General features: G+C 45.0%; 1 long non-coding RNA gene across 1 annotated transcript in view; it reads left to right on the top strand.

Annotated features, from left to right (window-relative positions):
* The window catches only part of LOC121290206, a 33,286-nt gene extending 17,372 nt beyond the window's left edge, over positions 1 to 15,914 (top strand). The window contains exon 3 of the long non-coding RNA XR_005945721.1: positions 15,615 to 15,914. This is a non-coding gene — a long non-coding RNA (uncharacterized LOC121290206). The remainder of the gene's footprint in view (positions 1 to 15,614) is intronic.
* The last annotated feature ends 10,661 nt before the right edge of the window (positions 15,915 to 26,575 follow it).

Genomic DNA, 26,575 nt, shown 5'->3' with positions numbered 1-26,575 from the left:
GACAGAATTTTCCAGGTTTCCTAAACGCAAAAGAGCCTTGCCTGCACTGCTCTCCCTGACTCCAAGTTAAAATGGGCACCGGTTTCTCTCTTTATGAACAGACGCCTGGATGTAGATACCAGGGCACCAAGGTATAACTGAGTGCCAATGAGGTGCCCATGCAGATTGCACCCTGCCAGCTCAGTTAGTGGGATCGCCGGGTACTCTCTTTCCTCTAAAGGCTGTGGAATCTGGGGCTCACTCCGAGCTTTCAGGATGGAGAGTGCTAGGTTCTTGTTGGGACACTGGTTTAAAAGGCCTATGGAGGCGGGGTGCAGATCTAATTGAATGGTGGAACTGGCTCGAGGGCCTGATCCCATCTTCACATCATTAACAGTAGCAGGAACCTGGTTGGGCTAGCCGTACTCAGGTTTTGGTGAGGTGAACCTTCAGTAAGCTTAGAATCCTGCAATGGATCGATGGTGGTAACATCTGTACCCAGCCCGATTTTGCCCATTCATTGCAGTGCAATTGCTTCACTGTATGACCCGCTAATTTGCATAAGAGCCTGTGGTTTATGTGGGAAATGCCCTTCTTTTGGCTGTGGTTTGAATCTAGCATCTTCATTCCCATTGATGCACATGATGTTGGCGATGTTAGAAAGTGTCGATTGTTGGGCTGCTTCAGGACAGCTCCACAATGGCAGAAACTGGAAACTTCACCTGCCTATCTCCTTGCCCCCACTGCACCCCACTCCCCACCTCCCTCCCCGCCCCCCCCCCCCCCCCCCCCCCCCCCCCCCCCCCCCCCACCTCAATTTCCTCCTCTCCCTTCATTGCACTGACTCAAGTCTGAGGGCTTCGAACACTAGCTGGCCCACGATGCTTGTGGCCAAGTGGTTCAGTGTCAAGTGTGAACCCTGAGGCCATCTATTCCGGAAGTTATTTGACTGCTTGAGCCCTGGATCTGAACTTTCCCTTATCAGACCCTGAACCCTGGTCGATCTTTTCCCTTCCACCCACCCACACACCAGGATAAAGCCTCCATTCCCATCTCAGCATTGAGGGTTCAATTGGAATGCTCCCTAATATGTATAGTTTGGCTATTTGCCGGGTGATTCAGTGAGGAAGTTAATGAGAAACTGTGACTTTGTTGAAGGGGTGTTTGGCTGCTGTTACCATTATGACCACTGGGTCTACCCCACTCTGGTTAGACTCTGCATCAGATCAGAGAGCTTTGCCTGTCATAAGTACAACTATTTACACACACTAGCTGCAAGACATCTCACCATTGATGTAGGGAGCCTTCCTGCCTTGTGCATTAGCCTCTGTTGAGGAACATCGATATATTAACCTGGTAAATTGGATACATGATCAGGTCAATCTCCAAGGGACCCCAATATGAATAAAAAATGAAATAGCTCCTCCAATGGCTTGGAGGGTAACTGCACCATATTGTATGCCACCGTAATAGAGAGGAACACCCAACAACAAGGATTGACATTTATATAGCACCTTTAATGTAGTAAAATGTCCCAAGGTGTTTCAAAGAAGAGAAATCAAACAAGATTTCACACCGAGACACACAAGACCTTATGACAGGTGACCTAAAAGCTTGGTCAAAAAGATTCAGGGAACATTAGTCATTTGGAGTTGGGATCAGGCCATTCAGCCACTCCAGCCTGCTCCACCATTCAATTCCATCATGGCTGATCTGTATCTCATCTCCATATCCCTTTTATGCCATTGCCCCAACAAAAATCTACGCACTTCATCTTAGAAGCTCCAGTTGTCCCACAGCTTCCACAGTCTTAAAGGCCAGAGAGGCAGAGAGGGCTGGGAGCACATTCCAGAGCCTAGGGCCTAGGTGGCTGAAAGCATGGTCACCAATGGTGCAGTGATTAAAATAGGGGATGTGCAAGAGGCCAGAATTGGAGAAGGGCAGAAATCTCGGAGGATAGTGGGGCTGGAAGAAATTACAGAGATAGGGAGGGGTGAGGTGTTGGAGGGGTTCGAAAACAAGGTTGAGAATTTAAAAACTGAGTGCTTTCATTGAAGGAAACAATTGCCCAACTAGTATTGGTAACAATGCCTGAGTGGACATCAGTATCGGTAACAATGCCTGAGTGGACAGGAGTATCAGTAACAATTCCTGAATAGTCAGCAGTATCAGTAACAATACCTGAGTGGATAGCAGTATCAGTAACAATGCCTGAGTGGACAGCAATATCACTAACAACGCCTGAGTGGACAGCAGTATCAGCAACAATGCCTGAGTAGTCAGCAGTATCAGTAACAATGCCTGAGTGGATAGAAGTATCGGTAACAATGCCTGAGTGGACAGCAGTATCGGTAACAATGCCTGAGTGGACAGCAGTATCGGTAACAATGCCTGAGTGGACAGCAGTATCGGTAACAATGCCTGAGTGGACAGCAGTATCGGTAACAATGCCTGAGTGGACAGCAGTATCGGTAACAATACCTGAGTGGACAGCAGCATTGGTAACAATGCCTCAGTGGATAGAAGTATCGGTAACAATGCCTGAGTAGACAGCAATATCAGTAACAATGCCTGAGTGGACAGCAGTATCAGTAACAATGCCTGAGTGGACAGCAATGTCAGTAACAATACCTGAGTGGACAGCAGTATTGGTAACAATACCTGAGTGGACAGCAGTATCGGTAACAATGCCTGAGTGGACAGGAGTATCAGTAACAATTCCTGAGTGGACAGCAGTTTCAGTAACAACGCCTGATTGGACAACAGTATCAGTAACAATGCCTGAGTAGTCAGCAGTATCAGTAACAATGCCTGAGTGGGCAGCAGTATCGGTAACAATACCTGAGTGGACAGCAGTATCGGTAATATTGCCTGAGTGGACAGGAGTATCAGTAACAATGCCCGAGTAGTCAGCAGTATCAGTAACAATGCCTGAGTGGACAGCAGTATCAGTAACAATGCCTGAGTGGACAGCAGTATCGGTAACAATACCTGAGTGGACAGCAGTATCGGTAACAATGCCTGAGTGGACAGGAGTATCAGTAACAATTCCTGAATAGTCAGCAGTAACAGTAACAATACCTGAGTGGATAGCAGTAACAGTAACAATGCCTGAGTGGACAGCAATATCAGTAACAATGCCTGAGTGGACAGCAGTATTGGTAACAATACCTGAGTGGACAGCAGTATCGGTAACAATGCCTGAGTGGACAGGAGTATCAGTAACAATTCCTGAGTGGACAGCAGTATCAGTAACAACGCCTGATTGGACAACAGTATCAGTAACAATGCCTGAGTAGTCAGCAGTATCAGTAACAATGCCTGAGTGGGCAGCAGTATCGGTAACAATACCTGAGTGGACAGCAGTATCGGTAATATTGCCTGAGTGGACAGGAGTATCAGTAACAATGCCCGAGTAGTCAGCAGTATCAGTAACAATGCCTGAGTGGACAGCAGTATCAGTAACAATGCCTGAGTGGACAGCAGTATCGGTAACAATGCCTGAGTGGACAGGAGTATCAGTAACAATGCCTGAGTAGTCAGCAGTATTGGTAACAATGCCTGCGTGGACAGCAGTATCGGTAACAATGCCTGAGTGGACTGCAGTATCAGTAACAATGCCTGAGTGGACAGCAGTATCGGTAACAATACCTGAGTGGACAGCTGCATTGCTAACAATGCCTCAGTGGACAGGAGTATCAGTAGCAATGCCTGAGTAGTCAGCAGTAACAGTAACAATGCCTGAGTGGACAGCAGTATCAGTAACAATGCCTGAGTGGACAGGAGTATCAGTAACAATGCCTGAGTAGTCAGCAGTATCGGTAACAATGCCTGAGTGGACAGCAGTATTGGTAACAATGCCTGAGTGGACAGCAGTATCAGTAACAATGCCTGAGGGGACAGCTGTATCAGTAACAATGCCTGAGTGGACAGCAGTATCAGTAACAATGCCTGAGTGGACAGGAGTATCGGTAACAATGCCTGAGTGGACAGCAGTATCGGTAGCAACGCCTGAATGGACAGCAGTATCGGTAACAATGCCTGAATGGACAGCAGTATCAGTAACAATGCCTAAGTAGTCAGCAGTGTCAGTAACAATGCCTGAGTGGATAGTAGTATCTGTAACAATACCTGAGTGGACAGCAGTATCGGTAACAATGCCTGAGTGGACAGCAGTATCAGTAACAATGCCTGAGTGGACAACAGTATCAGTAACAATGCCTGAGTGGACAGCAGTATCAGTAACAATGCCTGAGTGGACAGCAGTATCAGTAACAATGCCTGAGTGGACAGCAGTATCAGTAACAATGCCTGAGTGGACAGCAGTATCAACAACAATGCCGGAGTGGACAGCAGTATCAGTAACAATGCCTGAGTGGACAGCAGTATCAACAACAATGCCGGTGTGGACAGCAGTATCAGTAACAATGCCTGAGTGGACAGTGGTCTCGGTAACAATGCTTGAGTGGACAGCAGTATCAGTAACATTGCCTGAGTGGACAGCAGTATCAGTAACAATGCCTGAGTGGACAACAGTATCAATAACAAGGCCTGAGTGGACAACAGTATTAATAACAAGGCCTGAGTGGACAGCAGTATCAGTAACAATGCCTGAGTGGACAGTGGTCTTGGAAACAATGCTTGAGTGGACAGCAGTATCAGTAACAATGCCTGAGTGGACAACAGTATCAGTATCAATGCCTGAGTGGACAGCAGTATCGGTAACAATGCCTGAGTGGACAGCAGTATCGGTAACAATGCCTGAGTGGACAGCAGTATCGGTAACAATGCCTGAGTGGACAACAGTATCAGTAACAATGCCTGAGTGGACAGCAGTATCAGTAACAATGCCTGAGTGGACAGCAGTATCAGTAACAATGCCTGAGTGGACAGCAGTATCAGTAACAATGCCTGAGTGGACAGCAGTATCAGTAACAATGCCTGAGTGGACAGCAGTATCAACAACAATGCCTGAGTGGACAGCAGTATCAGTAACAATGCCTGAGTGGACAGCAGTATCAACAACAATGCCGGAGTGGACAGCAGTATCAGTAACAATGCCTGAGTGGACAGTGGTCTCGGTAACAATGCTTGAGTGGACAGCAGTATCAGTAACATTGCCTGAGTGGACAGCAGTATCAGTAACAATGCCTGAGTGGACAGCAGTATCAGTAACAATGCCTGAGTGGACAGCAGTATCAGTAACAATGCCTGAGTGGACAACAGTATCAATAACAAGGCCTGAGTGGACAACAGTATCAATAACAAGGCCTGAGTGGACAGCAGTATCAGTAACAATGCCTGAGTGGACAGTGGTCTTGGAAACAATGCTTGAGTGGACAGCAGTATCAGTAACAATGCCTGAGTGGACAACAGTATCAGTATCAATGCCTGAGTGGACAGCAGTATCGGTAACAATGCCTGAGTGGACAGCAGTATCGGTAACAATGCCTGAGGGGACAGCAGTATCGGTAACAATGCCTGAGTGGACAGCAGTATCGGTAACAATGCCTGAATGGACAGCAGTATCAACAACAATGCCTGAGTGGACAGCAGTATCGGTAACAATGCCTGAGTGGACAGCAGTATCGGTAACAATGCCTGAATGGACAGCAGTATCAACAACAATGCCTGAGTGGACAGCTGTATCAGTAACAATGCCTGAGTGGACAGCAGTATCAATAACAATGCCTCAGTGGACAGCAGTATCAGTAACAACACCTGAGTGGACAGCAGTATCAGTAACAACACCTGAGTGGACAGCAGTATCAGTAATAATGCCTGAGTGTCCAGCAGTATCAGTAACAATGCCTGAGTGGACAGCAGTATCGGTAACAATGCCTGAGTGGACAGCAGTATCGGTAACAATGCCTGAATGGACAGCAGTATCAACAACAATGCCTGAGTGGACAGCTGTATCAGTAACAATGCCTGAGTGGACAGCAGTATCAATAACAATGCCTCAGTGGACAGCAGTATCAGTAACAACACCTGAGTGGACAGCAGTATCAGTAACAACACCTGAGTGGACAGCAGTATCAGTAATAATGCCTGAGTGGACAGCAGTATCAGTAATAATGCCTGAGTGGACAGCAGTATCGGTAACAATGCCTGAGTGGACAGCAGTATCGGTAACAATGCCTGAGTGGACAGTGGTCTCGGTAACAATGCCTGAGGGGACAGCAGTATCGGTAACAATGCCTGAGTGGACAGCAGTATCAGTAACAATGCCTGAGTGGACAGCAGTATCAGTAACAACACCTGAGTGGACAGCAGTATCAGTAACAACGCCTGAGTGGACAGCAGTATCAGTAACAATGCCTGAGTGGACAGCAATATCGGTAACAATGCCTGAGTGGACAGCAATATCAGTAACAATGCCTGAGTGGACAGCAGTATCGGTAACAATGCCTGAGTGGACAGCTGTCTCGGTAACAATGCCCGAGGGGACAGCAGTATCAGTAACAATGCCTGAGTGGACAGTGGTCTCGGTAACAATGCCTGAGGGGTCAGCAGTATCAGTAACAATGCCTGAGTGGACAGCAGTATCAGTGACAATGTGCTCATAAATTAATAAGTGATCTAAAGCCAGGATCTAATTGGTGGATATGTGGCAGCCACCAGCAAACTCCAATCCACTCATTGTAAAACTCATTCAAAGGAATGTTTTTTAAAATGGTCAAAATGGTTCTTTACCTTTGAACAAACAGTGAAGAGAAATCCAATCTGAGTCTGTTGTTAGCTAAGAGGACCTTATCTTCTATAAATGTTGGATTAAGCCATTTTGATTCAATATCTCAGCAAGTATTAAACCAGAATATTCACCATGCTGCCAAGTGTCTTTCTCCCCCACCATCCTCAATTTTGTAATCTCACTTAGACCCTGTAAAAGGAGACATAAGTAACAACTTTAAAAATGGCAAAATCATAAGCTGAGTTGGTGTTGCGGAATCTCTACTCCTGTACAAAAAGACACACACCCACAAGCACAGATACGCCCACCCAGACACACCCACCCTGACACACCACACGCACAGATACGACACACCCTCATACAAACACAAGTGCACACTCAAGCACACAGACACATCCATCCATTCACTCAGACACAAACACAGATAGAGACACCACCCCACTGCGTACACACACACACACACACACACACACACACACAGACACGTCTCCCGCCCCTTTGCATTCTACCCCATTGAGATAAACACCAACAGGCCAACATTCCATTTAGCTTTCAAATGTATTTTTTTTTTTAACCGATCCACAAGCTTTTAGCGCCTTCCATAATTTAACTCCGTTCGGACCTCATCACTTCCTCAGGAAGAGAAGGCATGCCACAGCTGGTCGCCTATGGGTGAATGTGGAAGCGATAAAGGAATAGTGAGAGGGCAGCCACAAAAGCTCATCCTATAGCTTACCAGAGAGAACCATTCCACTGTCCTTGTTATCTGACTGAAATTGCAGCCTGGACTCACTCCTTGGACAGGATTTTACAGCCTGCAGACGGGCCTGTGCCTGACCCAATCAGGCTTGAAATATCAGGCGATATTGCAGTGCGCCTGCCAACAATTAAGAGGCCTATTAAGGTCACGAATCCATCAATTAGATGCTACTTTTTAACCTTACAGATGAGGTTTCCACAATTAAATTTTAAAAATATATAAATTTTCGGGCAGAATTTTTAATTCTCTTTATGTTATTGTGAGCAAGTCCCGTTGTCGGGACATTTTTTTTTTCAGGTTTTAAAAATCTTTCTCTTTCATTTAAAAATCGGTGGGTGTGGGGGTGGGGGTTGGGGGAGGGGTTGCGATCGTGGGTGGTGGACCATTTCCCAGCCACTCCCTGGCCGGCTCACCCGAATACCAGCAAATCCTGCCCTTATGTGACGGTCTTCCTGTGGTTTAAAAAGCAATGACATCACTTGTTCCTTTCAAATGGGGTAGGGAGTTTTAGTTGAAAGAGCAAACAGAGGAATATTGCGCAAGCGTAGAACCTCCTAGCCCAGAAGGAGGCCATTTGGCCCATCACACCCTGTGCCAGCTCTTTGAAGACTGTTCATTTAGGCTGATTCCTCCCCATTATTTCCCTGCAATTGGTTTTCCCTCATTAAAGTCTTTATCCAGTTGCCTTTAGAAAGTTATTGTTGAATCAGTTTTCATTGCTGTTAGGGGCTGGAGGGGGGATGAATTTAAACAGCCCTGATTTCTCCTCTCAACTACCCATCCGTAAGCAGGAAAGGTGTTTTTGATTTTTGACTTCCTCCCATTTCAAAAGTGGTGTCATGTTTCCCCCAGCCCCTTCAGTTTTGGAGTCATCCAATTCTCTATTAATAACCCCACAGCAAACCTGAGATAAGGCAAAATAAGAAGCTTTGTCTGCAGAATTCCTGGTCTTGGTCCCAGGAACTTGGTTGCAGGTTGAGTCCATTGAAGATGCAGCAAAGTGTTCTTGTATCCTGGAAATTAGTTCACTCTGTAGGCGAAATACAGGATTCTTTCTGGAAATCAGAGTTGGAGAGAGATGGAGATCAGAGGCAGGATGCTAGCTTAGAGTCCCGTTCTCTCCGGAGATAAACTGCAACTGAATATAAAATTCAAAAGCTGTACAATTAAAGGAATTCCAACAGCCCAAGTCTTGGTCATGTGACAGGGTGGTTTTGGGTCGAGCTATTCAGCTAACGAGGCGCCTGGTTGAAACCCATTGTGTTCTGGAGCAGGTAACAGTGGGGCCATTAGCACAACACTGGAGATTAGGAAATAGCTCTACCTTTGTCCATAGCTGGCTGAGGCAGTCTTATCATCTACAAATCCTTTGTGTTGGCTTGGCTGGAATGTTTATACAATACAAGTCACACTCCACGAGGATGATGAGGTAGCCTTTGTCCATTAGAACAGCTTAGAATCTTCCAGAACTATGAGCATGTGGGCAGCTGCAGCCATTTTATCAGCCCAGCAACTGTCAAATTTTAAAATAGAAATAATAGAACCATAGGAAAGTTACAGCACAGAAAGAGGCCATTCAGCCCTTCATGTCCGCACTGTCCAAAAAGAGAAAAATGGAACTGGCCGTTCATTATAATCCCACTTTCCAGCACGTGGTCCATAGCCTTGCAGGTTACAGCACTTCAGATCCAGATACTTTTTAAATAAGTTGAGCATTTCAGCCTCAATTACCAATTCAATAATGTCATAAAGTAGCCAGGTTGACATTGATATTTCCTTCGTCTTCTGGCCGGGACACCACCCTTACAGGCAGTGCATTCCAGATCCCACTCACTGAGTAAAAAATATTCCCCTCACCTCCCTTCGGATTCTTTTGCCAATTATCTTAAGATGCTTAATAATCCCCCATAAATATAGCACAAAGTAATTGCCACAACCCTTCCTATCCACATAACCCGCTCCCATCCAAAACTCCTCCTGGCCCCCTCATTGAAACCTCTGCTCCTCTGACCAAAATTCCTCCTTATCTCAAACTCACATCGAACTAATTGGTGGAAACCCAAAATGAATGTCATGTGGCAGAGATTGGGAAAATTCCCAGGAAAAATTTACACACTGGCTAATCCAGTGCACACTGGATCCCTGATCCAGTGCAAACTCAATCCCTGGTCCAGTGCATACTCAATCCCTGGTCCAGTGCATACTCAATCCCTGATCCAGTGCACACTCAATCCCTGATCCAGTGCATACTCAATCTCTGCTCCAGTGCATACTCAATTCTTGGTCCAGCATACTCAATCCCTGATCCAGTGCATACTCAATCCCTGCTCCAGTGCACACTCAATCACTGCTCCAGTGCATACTCAATCCCTGATCCAGTGCACACTCAAATCCCTGATCCAGTGCATACTCAATCCCTGCTCCAGTGCACACTCAATCACTGCTCCAGTGCATACTCAATCCCTGATCCAGTGCACACTCAAATCTCTGATCCAGTGCACACTCAATCTCTGATCCATGCACACTCAATCCCTGATAAGTGCACACTCAATCTCTGATCCAGTGCATACTCAATCTCTGATCCAGTGCATACTCAATCGCTGCTCCAGTGCATACTCAATCCCTGATCCAGTGCACACTCAATCCCTGATCCAGTGCACACTCAATCTCTGATCCAGTGCACACTCAATCTCTGATCCAATGCACACTCAATCCCTGATCCAGTGCACACTCAATCTCTGATCCAGTGCACACTCAATCTCTGATCCAGGGCATACCGTATCCCTGGTCCAGTGCACACCCTGTCCCTGATCCATTGCACACTCAATCCCTGATCCAGTGCATACTCAATCCCTGCTCCAGTGCACACTCAATCTCTGATCCATTGCACACTCAATCCCTGCTCCAGTGCATACTCAATCCCTGCTCCAGTGCACACTCAATCGCTGCTCCAGTGCATACTCAATCCCTGATCCAGTGCACACTCAGTCCCTGATCCAGTGCATACTCAATCTCTGATCCAGTGCACACTCAATCACTGATCCAGTGCACACTCAATCTCTGATCCAGTGCATACTCAATCTCTGATCCAGTGCACACTCAATCCCTGATCTAGTGCACACTCAATCTCTGATCCAGTGCACACTCAATCTCTGATCCAGTGCACACTCAATCCCTGATCCAGTGCACGCTCTATTCCTGATCCAGTGCACACCCTGCCCCTGATCCAGTGCACACTCTGTCCCTGATCCAGGTCACCGTATCTCTGACACTGGGCACACCCGGTCCCTGATCCATGTCACCAGTCAATCTGTTCACTAACCAGTACAAGTGTTTGGTTTGGTTTTTAGTCTGGTCCTGATACATCGAAACAAAATGTCGATGGCATCTTTAATTTAAGGTGCAAAAAAAAGACAGGTGTGACCATGCTGTTTTGATCTACATGAAACTGCCTGAGCTCTCGCTGTCTCTGAATTTATATGCGCTTTAACTGTTGCTGGGGGAGTTTTCCTGTCAGTGTTCCTTCCTCTCTTTGCTTTCAGGTTTATAATTACCAACCGTCCAGCATTGCCCTGGTGCCTCCAGGAATTAACAATTAATCTTCAGGGCACTGCTGTCAGCAACCATAGAATCAAACAGCACAGAAAGAGACCATTTGACCCATCAAGCTTGTGCCAGCTCTTTTGAAGATGTGACCCAATTAATCACACGTCCCTACTTTTTCCTGTAGCCTGATGATTTTCTTCCTCTTCGAGTGGATGGGCGGAGCTTCTGCCCAGCCCAAGATAAGGCAATGGGATGAGAGGCCGGACAGAGGGTTGGGGGGGGAGGTGGGGGGAGGCGAGTGCAGAAGACAGAGAGCCTCAGTCCTGGGACTGTTCATGTCCCTAGCCTCTGGGGGGGTGGGGGGGGGGGTGCCTTTTCGAGTCAGTGGTACCAGGCTGCCAGCTGCCAGATGTTGGGGAGGGTTTGGGGGATGGGGTGAGTCTGGGGCGATTCAGGTCAAGGACTGCGACCCCGATGCTCCCTGAAGGTTTGAGTTTGGCCATCGTTTTGATTTTGAAGCATTGCACAAAGTGGGTTGGTGGGGGCCAGGTTTTCAACTTTCTGAGGGGTTGGGGGACAAAATGAGCATCTGCCCCTGTTCTTGGCAGTGGTGGGGGGGATGGGGGGGTGGGGGGGGTGGTGCAGGGGAATGGCACTAGGTAAGTTGCTCCTTCAGAGAGCCAGCACAGGCATGATGGGCCAAATGGCCTCCTTCCGTGTTGTAACCGTTCGGCGTGGCCCCTGGAGGCTAAGCCATACGATAGTGAGGTAGCGTTCAAAGTAGGGGATTTCCAGGGTCAACAGCAGAGATTCTTGGCTGGGGTTGCCTGGCACTGACCCTGAGATTTGTACTCTCCCTGTCCACCCCAAATCTCCTCCGCCCCTGTCCTCTGTACTCTCACCCTCCCTGAATCCTCATGGTGCTGTGATCGCGACTTATTGCAATCACCCCCCCCCCCCACCCCCCTCCGCTTTCCCGGAACCTTAGCCTGTGGAGCTCGCCACCTCCACCAGTCTGCACTGTTTCCTCCCACAATCTACATGTCCCCAAACCTCGTGATGGATTGCGCAACGGGCCGGAAGTTTGCCAAGGTTTCTCAATATGCATTTTAAAAATCTTTTGTTTTTACAGATGGAAGTTTCCAGAGGGCGCCTGTTTGGCAAAGGCTTCCAGTAAAAAAGATCTGTGAACAAACGCGTGACTGTCCCCAGTTTGTTTCTCAGCCTACGACCTGCGCAATGTTACAAAAAAAAATGGCATTTAATTAGATAAATTATATTGGGATAGAAGATGGCTCGAATTTTTTTTTAACCTGCAGTCAGTTAGACTCACTGAGCAGTAACCTGGGTGCTGTGACTTCAGCATCTTGCAATGATGGGTTGTGTGGGCTGAACAGGTTTGTTATCTTTGGGATGTATTTTCCAGCTGGGCTGTTCCTGTAATAAAATCCCAGGAAATCTCTTTGCATTAACCCTGCGTTTAAAAAATTCATTTTAAACGGGTTAAGCTCTGCAATCAAAGAACGCACAGGGGGATGTAACCTGAGGGAATCACACATTTCCAAAAGAACAGTAGCAGTCAGGAAATGTGCCCTCCCCCGCCCCCCCCAACTCTGTTACAGTCACAGGGGAACTTCACTCATGCACCAGTGCAGACCTTCCACCAGGTGGCACTTTCTTAAAGGGGCAATGCAAGCCGGACACCTCCCAGTGGGGACCACCACTGTCAGGATAGGGGCAGGAGCGGACTGCATAACTTGCAGGGAATTGGAATTTTGCATTTGGACGTTGCAAACAGAAACACACGTTCCCAACTGTCAGATGACGCCATATCGGAGGGGTTAGCCAACAGTGAGGGGGGATTGCAACAAGTTACAAGCGGACATCAATAAACTTGCAGAGTGGACGAATAGTTGGCAAATGGAGCTCAACACTGATAAATGGGAGATAGTACATTTTGGGAGGAAGAAAAGGGAGGTCACTGGAAGGTGCAAGTCTAGGTGGGGTTAGAGGAACAAAGAGATTTTGGAATGCAAACAAATCAATCACCAATAGGTGCATCGCAGGTTAGCAGGCCGTAAAAAAATAAACACAAACCAAGCACTAGGCTTTATTAATAGAAACAAAAAAACTGCGGATGCTGGAAATCCAAAACAAAAACAGAATTACCTGGAAAAACTCAGCAGGTCTGGCAGCATCGGCGGAGAAGAAAAGAGTTGACGTTTCGAGTCCTCATGACCCTTCGAAGGGTCATGAGGACTCGAAACGTCAACTCTTTTCTTCTCCGCCGATGCTGCCAGACCTGCTGAGTTTTTCCAGGTAATTCTGTTTTTGTTACTAGGCTTTCTTTCTAGAAGGATAGAATTGAAACTTAGGGAAGGTGTGGTAAACCTTTATCCAGCCTTGCTTAGACCACACTTGGGAGTATTGTGTGTAGTCCTGATCGCCATATTACGAAAAGGATCTAGACGCATTGGAGAGGGCATAGAGAAGATTTACAAGGATGATACCAAAATACATGGGTAAACCTAATAGCAAAGGATTGACAGACTGGGTCTCTTTTCTCTTGAAAAGAGAATGACCCAATCGGGGCTCTTCAGATTATAAAAGGTTTTGATAGAATGAATAAAGAGACAGTGGGGGAAGAGCATAGCAAGAGGTTACCAAGAAACTCGATAGGAAATTCAGAAGAAACTCCTTAATTATTTTTCCTTTATTCTTTCACAGGAGGTGGGTTTTGCTGGCAAGATCAGCATTTGTTGCCCATCACCAATTGCTTGCTAGGCCATTCTCAGAGGGCATTGCTGTGGGTCTGGAGTCACATGTAGGCCAGGTAATGGTGACAGATTCCCTTCCCTAAAAGGGATTAGTGAACCAGATGGGCTTTTACAACAATCAATGGTACTTTCATGGTCACCATTATTGAGACTAGCTTTAGATTCCAGATTTATTAATTGGATTTAAATTCCACCAGCTGTCATGTGGGATTTGAACCCCTGCCCCTAGAGCATTAATCTGAACGACTGGTCCAATGACATTACCACTACACCACAGCTTACTATCACAAGGAGTGATTGAAGTGAATAGTCTGGATGCATTTAAGAGGAAGTTTGAAAAGCATTTGAGAGAGAAGGGAATAGATGTCTCCGATGGTAGGTTTATGTGGGAAAAGATAGGAGGAGGCTGGAGTGGAGCATAAACACTAGCATGGACTGGTTGGGCTGAATGGCCTGTTTCTGTGCCATATATCCTATATGATCCTATGTATTTGTGCACCTGTTGTGTGAAATGACCAATTTAGGACTGAATTGAGGGCACTAATTAGTGATACCCATACCAACTGCATTGAAGCCCAAACTCATTACCAATGCAAGCTTCTCAATGAGTTTTAGAGTACCCATAACCTTCTAGTTTACAGTCCTACACTTTGTAGTGCAGTTGACTAACAACTCAATGACATATCCCTTCACTGAATAACAAAATCCTTCAGGCATTGAGTGACGATGGCACTGATTCAGCTCATCGAGTCCTCTCTGTAGCGCAACCCAGTCAATCTCATTCCCCCACTCTATCCCTGTAGCCCTGCAAATTTATCTCCCTCAATTGCCCATCCAATTTCTTCTGGAAATCATTGACCCTCTCTGCTTCCACCACCTTCATAGGCAGCGAGTTCCTCAACGGAGCAACACACCACCTGGAGCAAGCCTGAACTAAATAGATTCGGAGGCCCCAGGTTTATCTGTCCTGAACGACATGATCTCAACTAGCCAGCAGGAGCATTGCAGTTCACATCAGCACCTCTGGTTTAGAGATGGCGAGGAGCGGGGCAAATTCAGCCAGGCTCCCTTCCCCGGATTGTTATCCAGTTGCCTCCATGGAAAGTGTGAGTGTTGACTGTGATGCTTCAGCAGTTAAATAGGCTGCCGACATTCACTCCTGAAGAGAAGGATGGCTCTTGGGCAAGGCGTTGGAGCTGTTTTAAGGAATGCCTTATCAAATGTGGCAGGTGTAACAACAACAACTTTCATTCATATAGCACCTATAACGTAGTAAAACATCTCAATGTGGCGTTTATCAAATAAAAATTGACACTGAGTCACATAGGAGATATTAGGATGGATGACCAAAAGCTTGGTCAAAGAAGTAAGTTTTAAGGACGGTGTTAAAGGAGGAGAGAGAGATTGGAAAGGTGTAGGGAGGTGAATTCCAGAGATTTGGGTCCAAGCAGCTGAAGGCACGGCTTCCAATCATGGAGTAATTAAAATCAGAGATGTCCAAGAGGCCGGAATTGGAGGAGAGCAGAGATCTCGGACATTTGTAGGTCTCGAGGAGGATACTGAGATTGGGAGGAGTGAGACTATGGGACAATTTGGAGATAAGGTGGAGAAATGGAGTTGAGTTGCAGATCAGCCATGATTAATAAAATGGTGGAATGGGTTCGAGGCGTTGAATGATGTCCTCTTGTCCCCTATGTAACCCCAGCGAAATCAAAACTTCAGTCAATAGCAACATAAGGAGTCTTATCACTGAAACTTTAATCAGGAAAAGTTACAAGTAAACTGATTTAACAGTTTCTTTGGAGAAAGTATTCTTGTCTGCTAACTAAAGCACCGTGTGTTGTTCCTCTTTTTACAGGTGATTTTGTGTGTGCTATATCTGAACGCTGGCTGAAACTTTGCCTGGTGCTCAGCTGTGAGAACTGAGTTCCATAGACTGTTGACCCACATAATGCTCGGTCTGTGGACCCAGTTCCCCAGTTAGGTGACTGCACACCAACAGTGAGAGTCTACCTCTGATGCAAGACGCATGATGCTCCTGTCATGAAGACACAGAAGCAGGCCATTCAGCCCAACAGTTTGTAAGGATTTTGAGCTAGAAATTAGTGTCTTGCCCACCAGTAACCCAATGGAAATGGACACTGAATGTTTCAATTAGCAATAAGAGTTTATTAAACACAAAATTGATACTTAACAATGGTAGTAGTTGTAACAGCAACCTCTGGTTCTTGCTCTTCAAAGTCACTGGAGCATTGTTTTCTGGGTTATGTTCTGCTGACTATGGTCTTGGCTTCTCCTGATGTACGCCAATGATGTCTTGAAGTGTCCTCCTTTTATCCTGTCAAAACACCCTTCTCATGCCATATTAGGCCATAGCTATCTCTAGTCAGCATTACTGGACCCGAATTACCTCATTATTGTCCACAGTCATGCCTTGGGTCAAGACAGAAGCCCCCACAGATGTTTCCTATTCTTCACCTGTTTGCAGACAACCCAAAATTCACATGCCTGCTGATATCAACTCCTTTTCACAATTTTACACTTCTGCAATTTCTATTAATACCATTGCTCTTAACAAAGAGAGAAAAACATATTTTCTTTTCTTAAGCCATCCATTAACAGTTAGTTTACACCTTGTCACGTTTGTGTTATAACATTCGGCTAAGCTTCATCAGTCTGCCTTGCAGTTACATCAATATATATATTCCTACAAAAGAATCAAAATACCCAAAAGGATACACCTGACCTTTGTCTCACATACAATCCAGGTTAGAGGATTTCTAACTCAGCAGTCTCATCTTACATCTCCTTCCACAACTGCTATATATGTGCTGTAGCATGAGCAGTGTTACAATTATACCGTGGCATTTTGTGAAGTCTTAACCATCATGCTTTGCTGCTTAGGTTTTAACCATATAGTTATTCATAAACAAGATCTTGGTAGTTACCGATCAAATCTGATTATCCAAATGGATCCCACAAATTCCCTGCTCCACCACAAGCCTACTCCCCACCGAACTTCATCTCACCCCATCAACATAACCTTCTATTCCTATCTCCCTCATATGCTTATCTAGCTTCCCTTTAAATGCACCAATGTTATTCACCTTAACTATTCCTTGTGATGACGAGTTCTACATTTTAACCATTGTTTGGTTGAAGAAATTTCTGTTGAGTTCCAAATCGGATTTAGTAGTGTCTGTCCTACGTTTGTGGTCCCTAGCTTTTGAATTCCCTTCTGGAGGAAAGAACTCAAGCCTGTTCAATCTTTCCTGGAATTTATGACCTCTCAGTTTCAGTAACACCTTTGTAAAAATTATTTTGCACTTTTCTCCAGAGGTAGATTTTAAGGAATGTCTTAAAGGAGGGAAGAGAGGTGGTGAGAACGAGAGGTTTAGAGAGGGACCCAACCAACTGAAGGCACAGCCATCAAAATCTGGATGATTAAAATTGGGGTGGGAGAAATGTGCTTGGGGTGGGAAGCATAGGAGAGATTGAATGACAAAATGGATGATGGTGCAAGGTTAATAGGACAAGTGACAAAGCAAAAGGTGGGTCTAGAGGATGTATAAATGGAATAATCCTCACCAACAGCTGCCATTTGAAACAATGGGTTATGATCTGAAATTATTGAATTCAGCGTTGAGTCCAGAATCCTGTAACATGCCGAGCTGAAAGATGAGGTGCTGTTCCTCGAGCTAACGTTGAGCATTTTTGGAAAACTGCTGCAGGCCGAGAACAGAGAGGTCAGAGTCAGAGCAAGAACAGAAAATTATATCTCCTACAACTGGATGGGAAGGTGCCTTTCGAAGGGGACGGATTGTTATGGTGATTAAGGAGTGGACCAGAATGTGGGCGAGGGCAGTCCCTTTGAAATACTGAAAGGGGAAGGGAAGATCTGTTTGGTGGCAGTATCATGTTGGAGGTGGTGGAAATGGCAGAGGATGATCCATTAAATGTGGAGGTTGGTGGGGTGGAAGGAGGTTCTGGGAGGGAGGGGAAGGGATGAGAGCAGAAGGGTGTGAAATAGAACAAACACATCTAGGGCCCTAATCCTCAGTTGACAATCAAGGAGGCCCTCTCAGAAGCACTGGTATGGATGGTGGCATTGTCAGGACAGCTGAGATGGAGAAACGGGGAGAATAGAATAGAGCCCTTACAAGAAGCAGAGTGTGAGGAATTATAGCCAAGACAACAGTGGGATTCAGGGAATCTACAGTGAATAATGGTCAATAGCCTATCCCGAGAGGTAGAACTAGAGAAGCTGAGGATGGGAAGAGTTGGAAATGGAACTAGTGAAGGCAAGGGAGGGACAGAAATTGGAATCAGAGTTGGCGAAAACATTCAGTTTGGAATGAGAGCAGGTAACGACTCTGGTGATAGTCACCAATGTATAGGAAAAAGGGAGGGGACTCGAGTAAGGCAGGTACAAGGAATGTTCCACTTTTCACATACTCCAAGATAGCTAAGATCCATATGGGTTCCCTTAGCAACCTTTTGTTTAGAAGTAGTAGTGGAAAATAAATTGTCGAATGCGCGAACAAGTTCAGCCAGGCTTGGGAAGCTGGTGGTGGATGGGACCTTTTGAACGACTGTTCAAGGAAGAAGCGGAAAGCCCTCAGGTTTTCTTTGTGGGGGGTGGATGTGTAAAGGGATTGGACATCCATGGTGAAAAGAAGGTGGTTTAGGGACAGGAAACTCAAAACTGTTAGAGGCAGATGCTGGAAGAGTTGTGGATCTAAATAAGAAGAGACGGCACAAGGGGAGAAAAAATAGTCAAGGTCGGAAGAAATCAGTTCCACGGAGCACAACAAGCCAACCAGGGCAGTCATGTTCCTCGATCTTGGGCAGGAGGTAGAAGCGGGCTGAGAGAGGTTGGGGAACTATGAAGTGGGAGGCTGTAGTGGGAAGACCTCCAGAAGAGGTTACCACAGTAAAATTTCAGCCCTTTTGTCTTGAGAAAGCACCCACAAAAGGAAACTGCCCTTAACTTTAATCAATTTGGAAACTGGAGCTTTAATTACACAGCCGCCGTGTAACATTTTATACTCTCCTTATGTGTCGCTCCTGTTTTAAAAAGTGCATCATTCAGCAGCCTGGGTTTGTGGAGTTATAAAATCCTGTCCTTTCTTATTGCAGAGCAGATTATTTTTGCAGCAGAGCAACAGACTACAGATATTTATAAGATGCTGAGAGACTTTCATCCAAGCAGGCAGCCTGGGAACCTGCATTGCTGCCCTCTGCTGGGGAAGTTAACTTGCACAAGCAAGGTTCACATATGCCACCAGAGGGTACCTCCCGCTGTACATTGGGATACTGGTAGAAAGCACTTAACCTAGATGGGTCACAAAGGCTAACAGCTTTTGCAGTGAAAGAAAATAAACTTCCAGGGCTGAATTTTCCCCCTGTCATGGGGGTGGGGGGGGGAGTTGATGGGCGGGCACTTACGGGCATGCTTCCGATTGGCGCCCTCAATTGAAGGCGCAGCGCCATCTTACATGGGTGGGCCGATTAAGGCCAGTCCAGCGTGATGTACGCACGGGGGTGGGTGGGGGTGAATCCCAAAATTGAGAGTGCTCCCTTTCAGGCACAAAAGAATGCACTCACCTTCCTGAGGCTAAGCGCAGCCTCAGGGAGATCGGCCGCACATGTAAAAAAGACAAAAATAGAAAAATAAAATTTCCCTTACATTTCCCCTCATGTGACAATGTCACATAATTTTTACAAAATCTTCATTAAAATGTTTTAAAGCCTACGTTAAGCCTCATCCCGCCCGTGGATGAGGTTTCATGTTTTTTCTAGTTCCCGCCGGAGCTCCTGGCCTGCCCACCAACCTTAAGGTTGGACGGGCAGGTCCTTTATTACAGAATTGACTCTGTCAATGGCCTCAATTGGCCATTGACAGGTCGGATGGGCCCGCAGCTGATTTTGCTGCGCTCCCGCCTTCCTGAAAATTTAAATTGGGCAGAGTGCCCCCCCACCCCCCGATGTCACCATGCGTTATTTTAAGCGTCAGTGAGCGGGCCCCGCCCCTGCTTGCTGACTCGTAAAATTCTGCCCCCAGAACCTCGGGGTTGCTGCTGTCCCCCCCCCCACCCCATCTTCCCAAATACTTTACAGCCAATGAAGTGTCATCACTGTTGTAGGAAACAAAGCAGCCAAATTGGACAGAGCCAGCCCCAATAAACAGTAATGTGATAATGACCAGATAATCTGATTTTGTCTTGTTGATTGAGGGGTAGACATTAGCAGGGACTTAAGTTACGTAGATGGTTTAGAGAAGTTGGAGCTGTCTCCCTTGGAAAAGAGAAGGTTGAGAGCAGATTTGATAGAGGTATTCAAAATCATGAGGGCCCTGGACAGATTAGGTAGGGAGTTCCCACTGATGGAAGGATAGAGAACCAGGTGGCACAGATTTAATGTAATTGTCAAAAGAAGCAATGGCGACATGAGGAAAAACATTTCCGGCGTTGCTGACAAAAGACACGTTGTCGAAGCTTCTGCCTTGCACTCATCAGGACAATTTGCAAGAATACCCAAAGTATAGGGAACAACAATTTATACTTCATGAGAAAAGAGAAAAAGGTTGGCAAGTGGACTCTGATTGGTAGAGGCGTTACCTTGGAGAATGTACCAGTTAACTGATGAATGACAGTTAACTGCCAAGCTTTATTTAAATTCAAACCAGGCAGGTTGACACTGATTGGTCAAGGCATTGGCCTAGGGAATGAACCAGAGAATGTTTGTCACCTGTTTTGTTTAGTTGATAGAGGTGCAATGTGTATAAATGTTCTTTCTGTCTGCAAAGAACAGGGCCCTGTGTATTGATATATGTAGCTTCTAGCACATGTAATCTTGCGTAATTATTTATGTGTAATCTTCAATATCTTAAATTGGATGTCAGTGTAATTCTTAGCACATTCAGGATTTTTTAGTGAATGTTGTCCAACCAAGCATGGGCTGGTTGGGTATGGTCGGTACCTTGCCTGTTGTGAACAGCAGAAGGGACATGCTGTTTGATACGTCCGCCAGGCTTTGAGACTTACAGCCTAGGACCTCGCGTTACACCGGCACTGAAATTCATATACCAAATTACTCATTTGTGTGATAGACAGAAGATCTTTTTGACTTGACAACAGTGTCCCGTTAGTGGTGAACACCACTCGTGTTGCTACTGCATAGTAGCAGCGTGAAACAGCTAGCTTCACCTGTTGCTCAAATATTTGAGATACCTTGCCCTTCCAGGGTAACCTCAGGTAGACTGGGCACTTTTAAGGGCCAAAAGTGATGGCCTTAGACCCATCCATGAGTTTGGGTGATATACAGTGAGCAATGATCTGATCAGTGTAGCCGTTACCCCACAGAATAGCTTTGATGCACCCTATTTCAGCATCAAGCTTGTATGGTGAGTTAATGGCTCAGGTCCTATTTACGAGATTGCTGACTAGGGCGATCTTATAGCCCGTGGAACTGTAGGAATCCCAACACATATATTGACCAGTGAAGGTAGGCTTGCAGTAGATATGAAAAGCTTTTTCATGCAGTGAGTGGTTAAGATCTGGAAAGCGCTGCCTGACAGTATGATGGAGGCAGGTTCAATTAAGGTATTCAAGAGGGAATTGGATTATTACCTGAAAAGGAAGAATGTGCAGGGTTACGGGGTGAATTTCCCCTTCAGAGAGCCAGCACGGTCTTAACAGGCCAAACGGCCTCACCTGCAATTATTCTGTGATTCTGAGGACATTGGGGTATAACTCACCTCCTCCATAACCCTTGATTCCCTTACTCATTAATAATCTGTTTCTCTCAGCCTTTAATATACTTAATGACCCAGCCTCTACAGCCCTCTGCGGTAAAGAATACCACAGATTGACTACCGTCTGAGAGAAGAAATTCCTCCTCATCTCTGTTTTAAATGGGCAACCCCCTTACTCTGAGATTATGCCCTCTGGTCCTAGACTCTCCCACAAGGGGACACAACCTCTCAGCATCTACCCTGTCAAGCCTCCTAAGAATCTGATATGTTTCAATAAGGTCACTTCTCATTCTTCTAAACTCCAGTGGGCACAGGCCCAACCTACTCAACTTCTCCTCATGTGAAAATCTCTCCATACCCGGGATCAACCTAGTGAACCTTCTCTGGACTGCCTCCAATGTCAGTATATCTTTCCATAGATAGGGGGACCAAAACTGTTCACAGTGTTCTAGGTGTGGTCTAACTAGTGCCTTGTATAGTTTCAGCAAGACTTCCCTATTCTTATACTCTGTTCCCTTTGAAATAAAGGCCAACATTTCATTTGCCTTCCCTATTACCTGCTGAACTTGTATGCTAGCCCTTTGCGATTCATGCATGAGGACCCCCAAATCCCTCTGTGCTGCAGCTTTCTGCAGTCTTTCTCCATTTAAATAAAATTCAGCTCCTCTTTTCTTCCTGCCAAAGTGCATAACCTCACGTTTTCCCACATTACATTCCATCTGCCAAGTTTTTGCCCACTCACTTAACCTGCCTATATCCCTCTGTAGATTCAGTCATCCTCACCACTTGCCTTCCTACCTAGTTTTGTGTCATCCATAAACTTGGCGATAGTACATTCACTTCCCTCATCCAATTAATATATATATTGTAAATAATCGTGTTCCCAGCACTGATCCCTGTGGCACTCCACTAGTTACAGGTTGCCATCCTGAAAAGGCCCCCCCCTTATCCCAACTCTCTGTCTTCTATTGAGCCAATCCTCAAATCATGCTAATATACCACCCCCAACACCATGGGCTCTTATCTTATTAAGTAGCCTTATGTGTGGTACCTTATTGAACGCCTTTTGGAAATCCAAATATATTACATCTACTCGTTCCTCTCTATCTACATTGCCTGTTACCACCTCAAAGGATTCTAATAAATTTGTCAGGCATGATTTCCCCTTCATGAAGCCATGCCAACTCTGTTGGATTAGATTATGCATTTCTAAATGCTCTGCTATTACATCCTTTATAATGGACTCTAACATTTTCCCAATGACAGATGTTAAACTAACTGGCCTATAGTTACCTGTTTTTTGTCTCCCTTTTTGAATAATATTGGCAGTTTTCCAATCCTCTGGAACTTTTCCAGAATCTAAGGATTCTTGGAAGATTACTACCAGCGCATCCAATATCTCTGCAGCATGTAGCCCCTCAGTTCTGATGGGAACAACCTGTTACTCCAGGGTGTTGCTGCCATCAGAACTTTACTGCTATGTGGACATGTTTATCAAAATCCATCTAGTTTAAATATTGCAATGAAGGTCCAGGGGACTTATCGGCTTTAGCCCCATTAGTTTCCCTAGTACTTTTTCTCAGGTGATAGTTATTGTATTTATTTCCTCCGCCTTTCTCCCCTTGATTATTTCGTATTTTTGGTATGCTATTAGTGTCTTCTACTGTGAAGACTGATGCAAAGTATTTATTCAACTGCTCTGCCATTTCCTGGTTCCCCATTAGTATTTCCCCAGCCTTATTCTCTGAGGGGCCTATGTTCACGTTGGCCTCTCTCTTCCTTTTTATATATTTAAAGAAGCTCTTACTGTCCATTTTTATATTACTTACTAGGCTACCTTTGAAATTTATTTTCTCTCTTTTTATTAATTTTTGGTCATTCTTTGTGGTTTTTAAAACTTTCCCAATCCTCTGACTTACCGCTAATCTTTGCCACATTGAATGTTTTTTCCTTTAAATTTGATACTATCCTTAACTTCCTTGGTTAACCATGGTTGGTTTATCCTCTTCCTTGAATCCTTCTTCCTCACTGGTATATATCTTTGTTGTGAATCATGAACTATTTTCTTAAACATCTGTCATTATTCATCAGCCACCTTTTCTACTAAACTCACTTCCCAGTCCACTCCAGCCAACTCTGTCCTCATTCCTTCATAATTATCCTTGTTTAAGTTTAGCACAGTTGTTTCCAACCCAAGTTTTTCACTCTCAAACTGAATGCTAAATTCTAACATGTTACGGTCACTGTTTCCTAGGGGATCCTTTACTCTGAGATCATTTATTAAGCCTGCCTCATTACACATTACCAGATCCAAAATAGCCTGATCCCTGATTGGATCCACAACATATTGTTCTAGGAAACTGTCCCAAATACACTCTATGAATTCTTGCTCGTGGCTACCTCTGCCAATTTGAATTTTCTAATCTACATGAAGATTAAAGTAACCCATGATTAATATACTGCCTTTTTTACATGCCCCATTATCTCCTGATTTATTCTCTGTCCTACAGTATAGCTACTATTAGGGGGCCTATGGATTACTCCCATCAGTATCTTCTTCCCCTTATTTCTTACCTCCACCCATATGATTCTACATCTTCCGATCCAAGATCATTTCTTGGTATCGTACTTTCTCCATCTCGTAGTAACAAAGCTACCTCACCACCCTTTCCCTCCTGCTTGTCATTTTGAAAAGTCACATAGCTCTGAATATTTAGTTCCCAGTTTTGATCTCCTTATAACCATGTCTCCATAATGGTTACAAGTTTATACCACTTAACCTCTATTTGTGCCATTAATTAACTTATTTTGTTCCGAATACTACATACATTTAAGAGCTATTATTTTTGCCTTTTTCCCATTTTTTCCCCCTTTGATCCTATTTGCTGCTGTTGCTCTTTATGTTTGTACACTCTGTCCCTTCCTGTCACACTTTGGGTATCATTACCTAAGTAGCTGCCCATCAATGCCTCCATATCCTTTTGCTTTATTCTATAGAAATACAATTCCTTTTTCGTTTCAAAATTAAACTTTTGGGAACAATGGTGTAGAGCTAAATCTTAATATGTGCAAGGTCGAAATGGGAAGAACGGTGGGGACAAAGCCTTTCCATTTATTACTAACCCACAATTATCCAACTCTGAGTTTTGAGTGTGACCCACTGAGATATAAGCATGAAAAACCAAGAAACAAACAGGTCACGAATGCCCCCCTTAAAGGAACATATCATCAGGAACATATTGGTTAGACTTCTAATTTAGACACCATTACTTACCCTATGAATAAGCACAAAAAGAATAACTGCACAGTAATTGTATCTCTGAACAACGTGCAACATGTCTTGACCTACAGTCTCCACATGGAATTGTTTTATTCACAGTTTTGATTAAACCCTTAATTTTCAAACATGATGACATACCCTTGGTTCAAGAAAGAGTACAGTGAAGCAAACTGTGATTACTGACCCCTAACAATCATGATGCTTATTTATACAAAAGGCCACAGTTCACAGTGAGCCATAACATGAAATCATGTCTGTGGCTGACTGTCCCACTGCTGGATGGAGGACAAGCTTGGCCATTGTGATATCCTCCTCCATTCTCACTAAGATTCCCATTTTAAATAACAATTTTACCAAAATACATGCAATAATTCCAGTGGGTTCAACAAATAAAAGTACAAACCATTCAGTCCATCAAGGGAAAGAGATGGGGTGAACGAGAGATGGGAAAGAGCTGGGGGAACAAGACCGGAGATGGGAAAGATAGGGTGAACGAGACAGGGGATGGGAGAGAGATGGGGGAATGATACGGGGGATGGGAAATAATTGGGGGTAGAAGTTGGGGGTTGGGAAGGAGATGGGGTGAACAAGATGGAGGATGCGAAAGAGATGGGGAGAATGAGATGGGGATGGGAAAGAGATGGGGAGAATGAGATGGGGATAGGAAAGAGGTGAAGTAAATAAGACAGGGGATGGGAGAGAGATGGGGAAGGGAAAGAGATGGGGGAGTGTGAAAGTCCATTGGGAACAACACTATCGACCTGCAGATAGTGCCCATTGTCCTGTCATTGTCACCCAAAGTTAAAGGCAAGAGAATTAGGGGTAGCAACCCCGCTGGCTTAGAGAAGAGCAGGTAGCATTCCTGCTTTCTCCTACTTTTAAAAGTGTCAGGACAGTAACCAGGAGTCACTGAGTTCATTGCCTCTCCAGTTGGGCTGTCAGACCTGTCACATTCACTGAATTTGGTGCCAACGTTTTCAGATGCTAGGATTGTACAGCAAAGGTTCACTAAATTGGACCCTGGGATGAGGAGACTGTCCTGTGATGAGAGGCTGAGTAAATTGGGCCTATTTTCTCTGGAGTTGAGAAGAGCGAGAGGCAATCTCTTTGAAAAATACAATATTCTGAAGAGGCTTGACAGAGTAGACGCTGAGAGATTGTTCCTGTTGGTCGGGGAATCTAAAACACGGGGACACAGTCTCAGAATAAGGGGCCAATCATTTAAGCACTGAGATGAGGGGAAATTACTTCATTCTTTGGAATTCTCTACCTGAGATGGTTGTGGATGCTTCATATATTTGAATATATTTAAGGCTGCGATAGACAGATTTTTGGTCTCTCAGGGAATTGAGGGAGGGGTCTGGAAGGAAAGTGGAGTTGAAGTCCAAGATTAGCCATGATCATACTGAATGACGGAGTAGGCTCATTGGGCCATATAGTCTACTGCTGCTCCTATTCCTTGTGTTCTTGTGGACTGGTACCTTTCTCTGGCCAATAATTAGCCTCCCTTCTCCACAATTCAACTACTCCATGGAACTTGCTAAACCATATACAATGTCAAATATACATTGTTAAACCCATACGTCAGAACAATGAAAGGATATTGATTTCAAAGTAACTTTCCCTATAGTTTTGTTCATCTATCTCTGTCACACTTACTGATATCTGATCTATTTTGTGTGCTGTATAATGGCTGCACAATAACATATGATAATATTTTACCTGTAAATTATTCCAGTATCAATTACCAATAGTCGCTGATTCTCATGAACATAAAGGGGGA

The sequence above is a fragment of the Carcharodon carcharias genome, chromosome 17 (genome assembly GCF_017639515.1).
Source record: "Carcharodon carcharias isolate sCarCar2 chromosome 17, sCarCar2.pri, whole genome shotgun sequence".
Lineage (NCBI taxonomy): Eukaryota > Metazoa > Chordata > Chondrichthyes > Lamniformes > Lamnidae > Carcharodon > Carcharodon carcharias.
This window is presented reverse-complemented; position numbering and strand designations above follow the sequence as displayed.